At 36.4% G+C, this 11,673-nt stretch overlaps 1 long non-coding RNA gene across 10 annotated transcripts; it reads left to right on the top strand.

Annotated features, from left to right (window-relative positions):
- The first annotated feature begins 240 nt into the window (after positions 1 to 240).
- LOC127094463 (uncharacterized) lies at positions 241 to 8,020 on the top strand. Of its 10 annotated transcripts, none has more exons than XR_007792626.1 (4): positions 241 to 675; positions 7,182 to 7,354; positions 7,442 to 7,580; positions 7,704 to 8,020. It is a non-coding gene; the product is annotated as an uncharacterized LOC127094463 (long non-coding RNA). The 10 variants fall into 10 exon arrangements; XR_007792625.1 differs by having other exon boundaries at positions 242 to 675; positions 7,272 to 7,354; XR_007792624.1 differs by lacking the exon at positions 7,182 to 7,354 and adding an exon at positions 1,244 to 1,326 and having other exon boundaries at positions 242 to 675.
- Positions 8,021 to 11,673: the final 3,653 nt, after the last annotated feature.

Genomic DNA, 11,673 nt, shown 5'->3' with positions numbered 1-11,673 from the left:
GGGGGTACAAGCCTTGAACTAGGGTTTGCATGGAAGAAAACGTGCTTGGGCCTTGAGTTGCTCGCCCAAACGAAACTCAAGACAAAAATGGGAAGGTGAAGCCATGGCAGGTGTTCATCAAATTGGCATAAGCCCACAACGAGGCCCAAGATGAATATCCCAACATCCATAATGCACATGAGTCATCTCCTTGAGCCACGTGAATCATCAAGCACGTGTTAAATGCACACTGAAGCTGCAGTAGTCAACTGCATGTGGGTCTCCTCAAGAGGCTCAACACACAATATTGAATTCAAACATTCTTTCCCTCCCTCTCACTCACTACGTTCGTCTCTGCCGCACTTGAGTTTCCCTCGGCGGCGAAGCTTTTCCAGAAAAAAAATCAAATCCACCATCATCTTCCTCTTTTTAAGCTAAACACAGAAATGCCAATAATTTTCTTTGAAACCTAAACCTAACCATAAAATCTAATCGAACCAAATAGCGGAAGAACCCTAGGTCTTGAATCTGAAATTAAATGGATATCTGGTTGAATTGGAGCCCAAAAGGTTGGGACTCTGATTCCCTGGGCTCTAAGCTACAGACCAGTAACGAGATTGTAGTGAAATGAAGAAAAGGATCGAGCAACCTACCAGATAAGACGAAGCTGGAGACGGCGACGACAACAAAATTCAGGTATGCTCCGATTCGTTAACTTCTCCCTTTTGTTGTTGTTGTTCTTCTTCTTCTTCTTCTTCTTCAGATTTCTTAAGAGATCGTGAGCAGATAGTTTGAGAGGGAGAGAGCTCTAAGTGATGAAGGAGGCTATATGAATCTCTGAGTTTTGAATGAAGAGAGTTATGAAATGCAGTGAGGTTGTAGAGAGATTTATGATTTATGATTCGTGATCCTTGATTGAGTTGTTGAGCTTGCAATTTATAGACTTTCATACCTCAAATTCTGTTAGAAATATGGCTAAATGCATCTCAAATTCAACTCAAATTTCCTTGGAATTAGGAAGTTAATTATCAGTCCAAAATTCTGTCAAGGTAGGTTAGAAATGAAACTGAAATGAATTTGGGTTTTAATTTGAGTTTAATGAAATGTGAGTTTGAAGTAAAATCCATTTGAATTTAAGGGCCAATTTCATCCGAGGTTAATCTATTTCCTGCAGAATGTAATTCAACTCAATGTTCTGTTAATGCAAAACCAGTTGGGATAATTGACTCAGTTAGATTGGTTGCCTTGTTTTCATCAATGTCAGTTAGGTTCGAATGTTAAGGTGAAAACCAGTTGAGCAATGCATTGAGTTAGACTGGTTCTGTCTGGAATTCTTCTTTGCAATTTGTAAGTTCTGACTTGGACTGCCAGTTTGAAGGTTTGTGAGTCATGGCAAGTTGTTGATGTTGAATTGTTGGCCTGATTTCATGGCAGGTTGTGTTGTGATACATGACTGCAATTACCATGCTTGCATTACTCATTCTGCAGCATGTACATTATGCATTTCAAGTCATGTCGGGCTTCTTGGTTTGCAACATATTCTGACTTGGAAAATTCGAGAGGCATGGCCATGGTATTTTTCTTATGATATGCAATAGCTTCATGGTTTTCTAAGCCTCCGTTGATCATGCATTGATAGATTTCTGCATTGTGTTACTTTGATCTCATGGTCTGATTTTATTTTATGTTCATGTAGGCCTTGTGGACATGGAATGGACAAGAGGTATGATGACAATTATCAACATGGATTTTGAAGCCATCATGTACAAGAAGCAAACCAAATATTAACATTGCTTTGGAAGATAGGATTAGACTAGGATGGGAAGTTTTAGGGGTTTAGAATGGAAAATGATTTGAGTTGACTTTGGTCAAAGTTGACCAAAAAGTCAACATTAGGTCAACATGTAATTTTATTCATTTTTGTCTGTAATGAAACATTTTATGGATAAAAATGAATGGAATTGGTTATTTGAATGAAAATGAATGGATCTGGTAGATGAATATGTTAATTGACTTTTGACTTGGATGATCATGACTTGTAATTAGGTATGAATGGACATGGCTTATATGAAATGAACTAAATTGTAAATGGATTGAAATGACTTGCATAAACCCAAACCAAAGAAACCACAAATGACACATGAAAGAAAGACACAAAGACCTGAGCAAGGTCAATAAGATACAATGCACTAGAGCCTAAACAAAACCCATGGACCAAGGAATGAGAGGACAGTGGCATCCTAACCACCCTTTTTCTCTCTTAAGAGCAACTTGATTGAACTTGTTTTATTGTTAGATGTCTTAAGGAGGAAGTCAAGCATCGAGCCTCCAAGCTAGGTATGACCGACAACCCAAGTACTTGAATGTTGTGTACAAGCACGTACACCCCATTTTTGCATTCCAGTTTATTGAGATTTTTTTTTGAAAAGGGAATTTGATGTTGAATCAAGTATTTTGGCATTTATTGTGAAAAAATGTGTGTGAAGAATGGAGGTAGAGATATAATGATATAGATTGAGAAGAGAAGGGGTGTGGATAATGGAATGGATAAGAGATACTTGATGTTAGATCACATACTCGCGTTGCTATTGTGAATTTGATTTGGTAAACACTTGACGTTGGATCAAGTGTGATTTTTTGTCTTTTAAAAGTCTTTGTTTTTATTGTTTGGTTTTATCTTTTTAGTTAGCATGCATGGAAAAATATAAAAGAAAGTAAACCTAAGCTATTACACTTGCATGGGATAGGGGAACATGTGACCCCCAATGGGGGGATGGATTTGAAGTTAGCGGAAATATACCCGAACGCATCGCACGTTCAAACATACAACAGAGTCGCCATCAAAATTTATTTATTCCTGAAGGAAAGGGAAAACATTGATAAAACCCAGGGAAAAGAGATCATGGGTAAGGAAGTCGGTTATGCAAGGGGAAGGTATTAGCACCTCTAACATCTGTTGTACTCAACGAGAACCGTTTTGATTGTTCTTGCTCAAATGGATGTGATATCTAAAGATACTTGTGAAAGATAAAAGGAAAATGAAAGAGAATAAATAAGGCTTAAAGAGGATTAGGGCACTCATGCCTACATATCTTTATAGACCAATAAGGAATTCAGAGCTCTGAGTTCGTAGAACTAATGGTGGGAGATGAAAAGAGGAGTGATGACAAATATGGTTTGAACCAAAAGATTTATATAGTTTAGCTCCAAAAAGGGATGAGATATGAACCCAAGAGAAAACTAGCATGAACCAATATGTGGGGGAGCCTGAGGCATGTAACCACTATATAATGTATGGCCAAAAACAAAGGGAATTAAGTTTTTGGCATTAAGGCAAACATCTCTCGGTTCAAAGGCATACGCTGAGTGGAGCTCAAAGAAATAATGCATTTGGCTCAAAGAGAAAGATATATCACATGGGGTGAATGAAGTTAGAAGATATGAATGAATGTAGTGAATAATGGTCCATGGAGATGAATGGAATGATAGAGAAAAGTAACCAAAGTCAAAGAATTAAAGGATTTGGTAAAAGTGACTGAAGGGTGTGCTTTGGAACCAAGGTAAGGGTATTATTGGAATCTATAAGAGAAATGGTATTTGCAACCTAAGAGTAAAGATGGTATAGACTAAGATGTGGGGGGCAGAGGCATCATACCACTGTATTATCATGATCGAAAACAAGGAATTAAGTGTTTGGTATCAAGGCAAATATCTTTTGGCACAAAGGTGTACAATTGTCCTAAAATGGTATATATGACATTCCAAAGAAAATGGTATTTAGTTCTAAAGAAAGACAGTATGTCACTAAGGTGAATGTTTTGATTGGAGGTAGATGATGTGGATCATGAAAGATATGGATGGCTCCATAAGTCAGGAGAAGGAGGAATAGATAGGAATGTGCTCGCCAAGGATTCACATCCTCGCGCCTACGTATTCTCACTGTGAAATGAGAAAGTCAGAGCTCTGTAGTTCACAGAACTACGAAAACGAAGAAAGAGAGATTGGAAGTGATGAAAAGTATAACTTGTACCAAAAGAATGGTAGCATTGGAAACCCTAAAGGAAAATTAACCTTGAACCAAATAGTAAAGGTGGTATATACTAAGATGTGAAGGGCCAGACACATCATACCACTGTATTTTCATAACCAAAAAATAAGGAATTAGGTGTTTGGCATCAAGGCAAACATCTCTTGGTTCACAAGGTGGAAAAATGTCCTAAAAGGATGGGTATGGAACCCAAAGGAGAATGATGATTGGTACAAGGAACAATATATCAATGTAAGGAGGATAATAAAATTGAGACCAAAGAATGGTACTATTGAATCTATGAAGGAATAAACTCTGAACCAAAGAGTAAAGGAGGTACAAACTAAGATACAGGGGGCCATATGCATCATACCACTGTATTGTCATGACCAAAAACAAATGAATTATGTGTTTGGCATTAAGGAAAAAATCTATGGGTTCACAAGGTGCATAATTGTCCTAAAAGGATATGCAGAGAATCCACAGGGATAAAGTATTTGATTTCAAAAGGATGGTATTGATTGATGAAGAAATAATAAATAAGGCAGCTTGTAGAGAATCTGAATCCTCTTGCCTACGTATTCTCACTGTGCAATTGAGAAAGTCTGAGCTCCGTAGTTTGGCTCACTGTGACCGAAACAAAGGCAACAAGAGACTGAGTCGAGATAAATGATATATGATAATGAAATATGAAAATATTTGGCAGTAATTAGATATGAACCATACTAAAGTCTATGAGTAAAGGTGAATACAATGAGCAATTGGGTCATTTGTCCTGTACCCAAAGATATACATAATGAGTTAATGGAATTCTCCACTCTTATTAATTATTTACTACTTAAGGCTCGTGACATGTGATTCTCATCATAACTTTCAAGTTGCTGAAGAAAAATCCTTGATGTTCCTCATGATGATGAAGACTTTGTCAATCATTTGATTCGAATTGCACTAAAGTCTATGAACAAAGGCGAATACCTTAAGCAACTGGATCATTCATCTTGTACCCAAGGATACCCTATATAAGGATAAGAATGCTTCACTCTCATCATTTTTTGTTACTTAAGGATCATGGCATACAACTTGAATCATGATTGGAAAGTTACTGACAAAGGCTTCTGGTTGTTGCACTTTTGCTTTGTGAATTGAGACTTGATAATCATGTGATTTGAATTGTGCTAAAGTCTATGAATAGAGGTGAATACGATGAGTAACTGGGTCATTCATTCCGTATCCAAAGATATTCAGAATGAGTTAATGGAATTCTCCACTCTCATTCATTCTCTATTTCTTAAGGCTCATGTCATACAATATAAATCTTGATTGACAAGCTCTTGAAGAAACACCTATGATGTGCTTTCTATAATCCACTGCTTGATTTGTTTGGTATGCCTTGCATGAAAGTCTTTGAGACCTTGAGATCCACAGTATTACAAAAATTAAATCTATCAAGTGATCAGGGGACTTTTGATCACTTGAATAGACTGTGAGATTATACACAAATCGAAGGATTTAGTTAATCAAAATTTATTTTGATCAACTTAAATCAAAGGGATTGAATTATTGGTTAACCACGTAGAAAAATTATCTAAAGGTTAATCAAATAATATGTGCAAACCCTAAGTTAGGGGATCATGCAACATTAGGATCAAATTAATCATCAATCAAATATGACATGAAAAACAATGATTAAAAAGATCAATTAATCTACATCAAGCCCTAATCTAAGGGAACATGAAATTCTATGACAAAACCCTAAGGTTAAAAGACTCACTTTACATGGATATTCAATTAGGAAATTAATTCCAAAATTAAAATCTACTTAAAATAAATTATTCTAATTATTTATAACTAAAACAATTAATTCTAATCAATTATTATCCTAATTCTAATTAAGTTCTAAAATTCTAATCAAGTTAATCCTAATTAAAATTCTCTAATTGGCCTAACTAACAAAAAATTAAAAATCTAAAAAAACAATTAACAAAATGATTAAAAACAATTAATAAGAATGAACTTAAAAAGGGGGGTACAAGCCTTGAACTAGGGTTTGCATGGAAGAAAACGCGCTTGGGCCTTGAGTTGCTCGCCCAAACGAAACTCAAGACAAAAATGGGAAGGTGAAGCCATGGCAGGTGTTCATCAAATTGGCATAAGCCCACAACGAGGCCCAAGATGAATATCCCAACATCCATAATGCACATGAGTCATCTCCTTGAGCCACGTGAATCATCAAGCACGTGTTAAATGCACACTGAAGCTGCAGTAGTCAACTGCATGTGGGTCTCCTCAAGAGGCTCAACACACAATATTGAATTCAAACATTCTTTCCCTCCCTCTCACTCACTACGTTCGTCTCTGCCGCACTTGAGTTTCCCTCGGCGGCGAAGCTTTTCCAGAAAAAAAATCAAATCCACCATCATCTTCCTCTTTTTAAGCTAAACACAGAAATGCCAATAATTTTCTTTGAAACCTAAACCTAACCATAAAATCTAATCGAACCAAATAGCGGAAGAACCCTAGGTCTTGAATCTGAAATTAAATGGATATCTGGTTGAATTGGAGCCCAAAAGGTTGGGACTCTGATTCCCTGGGCTCTAAGCTACAGACCAGTAACGAGATTGTAGTGAAATGAAGAAAAGGATCGAGCAACCTACCAGATAAGACGAAGCTGGAGACGGCGACGACAACAAAATTCAGGTATGCTCCGATTCGTTAACTTCTCCCTTTTGTTGTTGTTGTTCTTCTTCTTCTTCTTCTTCTTCAGATTTCTTAAGAGATCGTGAGCAGATAGTTTGAGAGGGAGAGAGCTCTAAGTGATGAAGGAGGCTATATGAATCTCTGAGTTTTGAATGAAGAGAGTTATGAAATGCAGTGAGGTTGTAGAGAGATTTATGATTTATGATTCGTGATCCTTGATTGAGTTGTTGAGCTTGCAATTTATAGACTTTCATACCTCAAATTCTGTTAGAAATATGGCTAAATGCATCTCAAATTCAACTCAAATTTCCTTGGAATTAGGAAGTTAATTATCAGTCCAAAATTCTGTCAAGGTAGGTTAGAAATGAAACTGAAATGAATTTGGGTTTTAATTTGAGTTTAATGAAATGTGAGTTTGAAGTAAAATCCATTTGAATTTAAGGGCCAATTTCATCCGAGGTTAATCTATTTCCTGCAGAATGTAATTCAACTCAATGTTCTGTTAATGCAAAACCAGTTGGGATAATTGACTCAGTTAGATTGGTTGCCTTGTTTTCATCAATGTCAGTTAGGTTCGAATGTTAAGGTGAAAACCAGTTGAGCAATGCATTGAGTTAGACTGGTTCTGTCTGGAATTCTTCTTTGCAATTTGTAAGTTCTGACTTGGACTGCCAGTTTGAAGGTTTGTGAGTCATGGCAAGTTGTTGATGTTGAATTGTTGGCCTGATTTCATGGCAGGTTGTGTTGTGATACATGACTGCAATTACCATGCTTGCATTACTCATTCTGCAGCATGTACATTATGCATTTCAAGTCATGTCGGGCTTCTTGGTTTGCAACATATTCTGACTTGGAAAATTCGAGAGGCATGGCCATGGTATTTTTCTTATGATATGCAATAGCTTCATGGTTTTCTAAGCCTCCGTTGATCATGCATTGATAGATTTCTGCATTGTGTTACTTTGATCTCATGGTCTGATTTTATTTTATGTTCATGTAGGCCTTGTGGACATGGAATGGACAAGAGGTATGATGACAATTATCAACATGGATTTTGAAGCCATCATGTACAAGAAGCAAACCAAATATTAACATTGCTTTGGAAGATAGGATTAGACTAGGATGGGAAGTTTTAGGGGTTTAGAATGGAAAATGATTTGAGTTGACTTTGGTCAAAGTTGACCAAAAAGTCAACATTAGGTCAACATGTAATTTTATTCATTTTTGTCTGTAATGAAACATTTTATGGATAAAAATGAATGGAATTGGTTATTTGAATGAAAATGAATGGATCTGGTAGATGAATATGTTAATTGACTTTTGACTTGGATGATCATGACTTGTAATTAGGTATGAATGGACATGGCTTATATGAAATGAACTAAATTGTAAATGGATTGAAATGACTTGCATAAACCCAAACCAAAGAAACCACAAATGACACATGAAAGAAAGACACAAAGACCTGAGCAAGGTCAATAAGATACAATGCACTAGAGCCTAAACAAAACCCATGGACCAAGGAATGAGAGGACAGTGGCATCCTAACCACCCTTTTTCTCTCTTAAGAGCAACTTGATTGAACTTGTTTTATTGTTAGATGTCTTAAGGAGGAAGTCAAGCATCGAGCCTCCAAGCTAGGTATGACCGACAACCCAAGTACTTGAATGTTGTGTACAAGCACGTACACCCCATTTTTGCATTCCAGTTTATTGAGATTTTTTTTGAAAAGGGAATTTGATGTTGAATCAAGTATTTTGGCATTTATTGTGAAAAAATGTGTGTGAAGAATGGAGGTAGAGATATAATGATATAGATTGAGAAGAGAAGGGGTGTGGATAATGGAATGGATAAGAGATACTTGATGTTAGATCACATACTCGCGTTGCTATTGTGAATTTGATTTGGTAAACACTTGACGTTGGATCAAGTGTGATTTTTTGTCTTTTAAAAGTCTTTGTTTTTATTGTTTGGTTTTATCTTTTTAGTTAGCATGCATGGAAAAATATAAAAGAAAGTAAACCTAAGCTATTACACTTGCATGGGATAGGGGAACATGTGACCCCCAATGGGGGGATGGATTTGAAGTTAGCGGAAATATACCCGAACGCATCGCACGTTCAAACATACAACAGAGTCGCCATCAAAATTTATTTATTCCTGAAGGAAAGGGAAAACATTGATAAAACCCAGGGAAAAGAGATCATGGGTAAGGAAGTCGGTTATGCAAGGGGAAGGTATTAGCACCTCTAACATCTGTTGTACTCAACGAGAACCGTTTTGATTGTTCTTGCTCAAATGGATGTGATATCTAAAGATACTTGTGAAAGATAAAAGGAAAATGAAAGAGAATAAATAAGGCTTAAAGAGGATTAGGGCACTCATGCCTACATATCTTTATAGACCAATAAGGAATTCAGAGCTCTGAGTTCGTAGAACTAATGGTGGGAGATGAAAAGAGGAGTGATGACAAATATGGTTTGAACCAAAAGATTTATATAGTTTAGCTCCAAAAAGGGATGAGATATGAACCCAAGAGAAAACTAGCATGAACCAATATGTGGGGGAGCCTGAGGCATGTAACCACTATATAATGTATGGCCAAAAACAAAGGGAATTAAGTTTTTGGCATTAAGGCAAACATCTCTCGGTTCAAAGGCATACGCTGAGTGGAGCTCAAAGAAATAATGCATTTGGCTCAAAGAGAAAGATATATCACATGGGGTGAATGAAGTTAGAAGATATGAATGAATGTAGTGAATAATGGTCCATGGAGATGAATGGAATGATAGAGAAAAGTAACCAAAGTCAAAGAATTAAAGGATTTGGTAAAAGTGACTGAAGGGTGTGCTTTGGAACCAAGGTAAGGGTATTATTGGAATCTATAAGAGAAATGGTATTTGCAACCTAAGAGTAAAGATGGTATAGACTAAGATGTGGGGGGCAGAGGCATCATACCACTGTATTATCATGATCGAAAACAAGGAATTAAGTGTTTGGTATCAAGGCAAATATCTTTTGGCACAAAGGTGTACAATTGTCCTAAAATGGTATATATGACATTCCAAAGAAAATGGTATTTAGTTCTAAAGAAAGACAGTATGTCACTAAGGTGAATGTTTTGATTGGAGGTAGATGATGTGGATCATGAAAGATATGGATGGCTCCATAAGTCAGGAGAAGGAGGAATAGATAGGAATGTGCTCGCCAAGGATTCACATCCTCGCGCCTACGTATTCTCACTGTGAAATGAGAAAGTCAGAGCTCTGTAGTTCACAGAACTACGAAAACGAAGAAAGAGAGATTGGAAGTGATGAAAAGTATAACTTGTACCAAAAGAATGGTAGCATTGGAAACCCTAAAGGAAAATTAACCTTGAACCAAATAGTAAAGGTGGTATATACTAAGATGTGAAGGGCCAGACACATCATACCACTGTATTTTCATAACCAAAAAATAAGGAATTAGGTGTTTGGCATCAAGGCAAACATCTCTTGGTTCACAAGGTGGAAAAATGTCCTAAAAGGATGGGTATGGAACCCAAAGGAGAATGATGATTGGTACAAGGAACAATATATCAATGTAAGGAGGATAATAAAATTGAGACCAAAGAATGGTACTATTGAATCTATGAAGGAATAAACTCTGAACCAAAGAGTAAAGGAGGTACAAACTAAGATACAGGGGGCCATATGCATCATACCACTGTATTGTCATGACCAAAAACAAATGAATTATGTGTTTGGCATTAAGGAAAAAATCTATGGGTTCACAAGGTGCATAATTGTCCTAAAAGGATATGCAGAGAATCCACAGGGATAAAGTATTTGATTTCAAAAGGATGGTATTGATTGATGAAGAAATAATAAATAAGGCAGCTTGTAGAGAATCTGAATCCTCTTGCCTACGTATTCTCACTGTGCAATTGAGAAAGTCTGAGCTCCGTAGTTTGGCTCACTGTGACCGAAACAAAGGCAACAAGAGACTGAGTCGAGATAAATGATATATGATAATGAAATATGAAAATATTTGGCAGTAATTAGATATGAACCATACTAAAGTCTATGAGTAAAGGTGAATACAATGAGCAATTGGGTCATTTGTCCTGTACCCAAAGATATACATAATGAGTTAATGGAATTCTCCACTCTTATTAATTATTTACTACTTAAGGCTCGTGACATGTGATTCTCATCATAACTTTCAAGTTGCTGAAGAAAAATCCTTGATGTTCCTCATGATGATGAAGACTTTGTCAATCATTTGATTCGAATTGCACTAAAGTCTATGAACAAAGGCGAATACCTTAAGCAACTGGATCATTCATCTTGTACCCAAGGATACCCTATATAAGGATAAGAATGCTTCACTCTCATCATTTTTTGTTACTTAAGGATCATGGCATACAACTTGAATCATGATTGGAAAGTTACTGACAAAGGCTTCTGGTTGTTGCACTTTTGCTTTGTGAATTGAGACTTGATAATCATGTGATTTGAATTGTGCTAAAGTCTATGAATAGAGGTGAATACGATGAGTAACTGGGTCATTCATTCCGTATCCAAAGATATTCAGAATGAGTTAATGGAATTCTCCACTCTCATTCATTCTCTATTTCTTAAGGCTCATGTCATACAATATAAATCTTGATTGACAAGCTCTTGAAGAAACACCTATGATGTGCTTTCTATAATCCACTGCTTGATTTGTTTGGTATGCCTTGCATGAAAGTCTTTGAGACCTTGAGATCCACAGTATTACAAAAATTAAATCTATCAAGTGATCAGGGGACTTTTGATCACTTGAATAGACTGTGAGATTATACACAAATCGAAGGATTTAGTTAATCAAAATTTATTTTGATCAACTTAAATCAAAGGGATTGAATTATTGGTTAACCACGTAGAAAAATTATCTAAAGGTTAATCAAATAATATGTGCAAACCCTAAGTTAGGGGATCATGCAACAT

Source organism: Lathyrus oleraceus, chromosome 6 (genome assembly GCF_024323335.1).
Source record: "Lathyrus oleraceus cultivar Zhongwan6 chromosome 6, CAAS_Psat_ZW6_1.0, whole genome shotgun sequence".
Classification (NCBI taxonomy): Eukaryota; Viridiplantae; Streptophyta; class Magnoliopsida; order Fabales; family Fabaceae; genus Lathyrus; species Lathyrus oleraceus.
This window is presented reverse-complemented; position numbering and strand designations above follow the sequence as displayed.